Genomic DNA, 5,700 nt, shown 5'->3' with positions numbered 1-5,700 from the left:
GTCCTCTCCCTCTTTTTCTTGATGAGTCTGGCTAATGGTTTATCAATTTTGTTTATCTTGTCAAAGAACCAGCTTTTAGTTTTATTGATCTTTGCTATTGTTTTCTTTGTTTCTATTTCATTTATTTCTGCTCTGGTGTTTATGATTTCTTTCCTTCTGCTAACTTTGGGTTTTGTTTGTTCTTCTTTCTCTAGTTAGATTGTTTATTTAGGTGTAAGTTTAGATTATTTATTTGAGATTTTTCTTGTTTCTTGAGGTAAGCTTGCATAGCTATAAACTTCCCTCTTAGAACTGCTTTTGCTGCATCCCATAGGTTTTGGATCATCGTGTTTTCATTGTCATTTGTCTCTAGGTATTTTTTGATTTCCTCTTTGATTTCTTCAGTGATATCTTGGTTATTTAGTAATGTATTGTTTAGCCTCCATGTGTTTGTGTTTTTTACGTTTTTTCCCCTTTAATTCATTTCTAATCTCATAGCATTGTGGTCAGAAAAGATGCTTGATATGATTTCAATTTTCTTAAATTTACTGAGGCTTGATTTGTGACCCAAGATGTGATCTATCCTGGAGAATGTTCCGTGCACACTTGAGAAGAACGTGTAATCTGCTGTTTTTGGATGGAATGTCCTATAAATATCAATTAAATCTATCTGGTCTATTGTGTCATTTAAAGCTTGTGTTTCCTTATTTATTTTCATTTTGGATGATCTGTCCGTTGGTGTAAGTGAGGTGTTAAAGTCCCCCACTATTATTGTGTTACTGTCAGTTTCCTCTTTTAGAGCTGTTAGCAGTTGCCTTATGTATTGAGGTGCTCCTATGTTGGGTGCATATATACTTATAATTGTTATATCTTCTTCTTGGATTGATCCCTTGATCAGTATGTAGTGTCCTTCCTTGTCTCTTGTAACATTCTTTATTTTAAAGTCTATTTTATGTGATTTGAGTATTGCTACTCCAGCTTTCTTTTGATTTCCATTTGCATGGAATATCTTTTTCCATCCCCTCGCTTTCAGTCTGTATGTGTCCCTAGGTCTGAAGTGGGTCTCCTGTAGACAGCATATATATGGGTCTTGTTTCTGTATCCATTCAGCGAGCCTGTGTGTTTTGGTTGGAGCATTTAATCCATTCATGTTTAAGGTAATTATCGATATGTATGTTCCTGTTACCATTTTCTTAATTGTCTTGGGTTTCTTTTGTAGGTCCTTTTCTTCTCTTGTGTTTCCCACTTAGAGAAGTTGCTTTAGCATTTGTTGTAGAGCTGGTTTGGTGGTGCTGAGTTCTCTTAGCTTTTGCTTGTCTGTAAAGCTTTTGATTTCTCCGTTAAATCTATATGAGATCCTTGCTGGGTAGAGTAATCTTGGTTGTAGGTTCTTCCCTTTCGTCACTTTAAATATATCATGCCACTCCCTTCTAGCTTGTAGAGTTTCTGCTGAGAAATCAGCTGTTAACCTTATGAGAGTTCCCTTGTATGTTATTTGTTGTTTTTCCCTTGTTGCTTTCAATCATTTTTCTTTGTCTTTAATTTTTGTCAGTTTGATTACTATGTGTCTCGGCGTGTTTCTCCTTGGCTTTATCCTGTATGGGACTCTCTGCACTTCCTGGACTTGGGTGGCTATTTCTTTTCCCATGTTAGGGAAGTTTTCGACTATAATCTCTTCAAATATTTTCTCTGGTCCTTTCTCTCTCTTCTCCTTCTGGGACCCCTATAATGCGAATGTTGTTGCGTTTAATGTTGTCCCAGAGGTCTCTTAGGCTGTCTTCATTTCTTTTCATTCTTTTTTCTTTAGTCTGTTCCACAGCAGTGAATTCCACCATTCTGTCTTCCAGGTCACTTATCCGTTCTTCTGCCTCAGTTATTCTGGTATTGATTCCTTCTAGTGTAGTTTTCATTTCAGTTATTGTATTGTTCATCTCTGTTTGTTTGTTCTTTCATTATTCTAGGTCTTTGTTAAACATTTCTTGAATCTTCTTGATCTTTGCCTCCATTCTTTTTCCGAGGTCCTGGATCATCTTCACTATCATTATTCTGAATTCTTTTTCTGGAAGGTTGCCTATCTCCACTTCATTTAGTTGTTTTCCTGGGGTTTTATCTTGTTCCTTCACCTGGTACATAGCCCTCTGCCTTTTCATGTTGTCTATCTTTCTGTGAATGTGGTTTTTGTTCCACAGGCTGCAGGATTGTAGTTCTTCTTGCTTCTGCTGTCTGCCCTCTGGTGGATGAGGCTATCTAAGAGGCTTGATGGGAGGGACTGGTGGTGGGTAGAGCTGACTGTTGCTCTGGTGGGCAGAGCTCAGTAAAACTTTAATCCACTTGACTGCTGATTGGTGGGGCTGGGTTCCCTCCCTGTTGGTTGTTTGGCCTGAAGTGACCCAACACTGGAGCCTACCTGGGCTCTTTGCTGGGGCTAATGGCAGACTCTGGGAGGGCTCACACCAAGGAGTACTTCCCAGAATTTCTGCTGCTAGTGTCCTTGTCCCCACAGTGAGCCACAGCCACCCCCCCACCTCTGCAGGAGACCCTCCAGCACTAGCAGGTAGGGCTGGTTCAGTCTCCCTTGGGGCCACTACTCCTTCCCCTGGGTCCCTTTGTGCACACTACTTTGTGTGTGCCCTCCAAGAGTGGAGTCTCTGTTTCCCCCAGTCCTGTCGAAGTCCTGCAGTCAATTCCCACTAGACTTCAAAGTCTGATTCTCTAGGAATTCCTCCTCCAGTTGCCAGACCCACAGGTTGGGAAGCCTGACGTGGGGCTCAGAACCTTCACTCCAGTGGGTGGACTTCTGTGGTATAAGTGTTCTCCAGTCTGTGAGTCACCCACCCACCAGTTATGGGATTTGATTTTACTGTGATTGTGCCCCTCCTACCATCTCATTGTGGCTTCTCTTTTGTCTTTGGATGTGGGGTATCCTTTTTGGTGAGTTCCTGTGTCTTCCTGTCGATGATTGTCCAGCAGCTAGTTGTGATTCTGGTGTTCTCACAAGAGGGAGTGAGAGAGAGCATGTCCTTCTAGTCCGCCATCTTGGTTTCTCTCCAAAAGTTGAACTTTTGATATTGTCATTTCTAAAATTAAAAAATGTATATATATAACGAACAATTTTTACTTTAATGATCCATTTAAACCTGTCTTAGTCCAAAAAGGATTTCAGATGGCTGAGAAGGGATTATAGGTGATAACTTTAATTTCAAGTATTTTTAAAACATCCACAATTTTAAGTAGATGATTATCCCCCAGAGCTGGCTCCTCCAATCTTGATTTAATATTTGGGATGTCTTCCCTCTCCTCCTCTGGCTCAGATCCATGCCGTTTGCAGAGGTTTGGTGACGGTGTGGGGGAAGGGAGGGACGGGCAGGTCCCACTCTTACCTACCACAAGTCCCCCTTTCTCTGTGCCCGGGGCTCCGGCTCAGTTCATCTGGACTGGAATGGTCTTGGAATTGAGGGCAAGTGTTTGTGTTAGTAATTAGGAGTCAAAGGACTAAAGTAGCTTGAGGCTTTGCTTTTCCACTTACCTCTTCAGTGTCAAGCTTTCCTGCAGAAATTGGCCTGGAAGTTCCCCACTGTGTTTTCATATCTGCAGTGGTTTGAGACATCATTTAAATAACAGAAAATTAAATACAACTTTTTAAAAAATATATATTTATTTATTCATTTTGGCTGTGCCTGGTCTTAGTTGCAGCATGTGGGATCTAAGGTGCAGCATGCAGGATCTAGTTCCCTGACCAAGGATCGAACCTGGACCCCCTTCATTTGGAGCGGGAGTCTTACCCAACTGGACCACCAGGGAAGTCCCTACATACAATTCTTAAAGCTTATTTTGGTTAATGTTATGACTGAATGTCCATCGAACAATTCTGCAAAAATTAGAATTACGTATAATCTAATCACTATTAAAACTGTATAACATTGGTGGGGATAAACCATTATAAAGGTTTTCTTAAACGTATCCAGTTAATGCATTCTCCCAGTAGTCAGTTTTATTGTCAATCCCTTTCCCTATTTATTTATTTGAAAGATTTTAATAATTGCTTTTTAACATAAAATTAATAGTATTATCAGTCATTGTTATTATTGCGGTATTTCACTCTTGTACTAGGAAATGTGGATTTGTATACCTTTGGAGAAATGTCTATTTAAATCCTTTGTCCACTTTAAAATCGACATATTTGCCTTTTTATTATTGAGTTGTAAGAGTTCTTTACATATTCTGGATACCAGTCCCTTATTAGATACATGATTTGTAAAAAATATTCTCCAGTTCCATGGGTTGTCTTTTGACTTTCTTGATTTGCAGCACAAAAGTTTTACATTTTAATGAAGTCCAATTTATCTATTTTTTTCTTTTGTTATTTATACTTTTGGTGTTAGATCTACAAAACCATTGCCTACAGGTAATTAGCTTTTAATGTCTCCTAAAGGACATAGAAGAGCCTGAGTAAGCACTTGCAATAATGATGTGATTGTGTGTGTGTTTTAAGTAGATTTTATTTTTTAAAGTTGTTGTAGGTTCACAGCAAAATTGAGTGGAAAGTACAGAGATTTCCCATAGACCCCCTCCCCCACACATGCCCAGCCTCCCCCATGATCAACATCCCCCACCAGAGAGGTACATTTGTTACAATCATTGAACCTGCACTGACCCATCATCATCACCCAAAGTCCATAGTTTACATTGTGGTTCACTCTCGGTGTTGTACATTCTATGGATTTTGACAAATGTATAATGACATGTATCCATCATTATAATATCATGCAGAATATTTTCACTGCCCTAAAAATTCTCTGTTCTCCACCTATTCATCCTTCCCCCTTGTCCCCAACTCCTGGCAACCACTGATCTTTTTACTGTCTCCATAGTTTTGCCTTTTTCAGAATGTCATATAGTTGGAATCATATAGTATGTAGCTTTTTCAGACTGGCTTCCTTCACTTAGTAATATGCATTTAAGGTTCCTTCGTATCTTTTTATGGCTTGATAGTTCATTCCTTTTTAGCACTGACTAATATTCCGTTGTTTGGATGTTCCACGGTTTATCCATTCACCTACTGAAGGACATCTTGGTTGCTTCAGAGTTTTGGCAATTATGAATAAAGCTGCTATAAACATCTGTGTGCAGGTTTTTGTGTGGACGTAAGTTTTCAAATACTTTGGGTAGATACCAATGAGTATTGCTGGATTGTTTGGAGAGTACGTTTAGTTTTGTAAGAAACTGCCAAACTGTCTTCCGTAGAGGCTGTACCATTTTGCATGTCCACCGGCAATAAATGAGAGTTCATGTTGCTTTACTTCCTCACCAGCATTTGGTGTGGTTGGTATTCTGGATTTTGGCCATCCTAATAGGTGTGTAGTGGTATCTCACTGTTGTTTTAATTTGCAATTCCCTAAAGACATAGCATGTTGAGCATCTTTTCTTATGCTTGTTTGCCATATGTCTATCTCCTTTGGTGAGGTGTCTGTTCAGATCTATTGCCCATTTTTTAATTGGGTTGTTCATTTTCTTATTGTTGGGTTTTAAGAGTTCTTTGTATGTTTTGGGTAACAGTCTTATCTGAGATGTCTTTTGCAAATATTTTCTCCCAGGCTGTGGCTTGTCTTCTCATTCTCTTGACATGACTGTTGTTTTGCTGAATCATTCACTTCACATTCATTTATTGAGCATCTACTGTGGTCCAGGTTCTCCACAAGGCTCTGGAGATATAAAAGTGAT

Source organism: Balaenoptera borealis (genome assembly GCF_965194805.1).
Source record: "Balaenoptera borealis genome assembly, chromosome: X".
NCBI classification, from domain to species: Eukaryota; Metazoa; Chordata; class Mammalia; order Artiodactyla; family Balaenopteridae; genus Balaenoptera; species Balaenoptera borealis.
The sequence above is the reverse complement of the archived record's forward strand: the minus strand, read 5'-3'. Positions refer to the sequence as shown.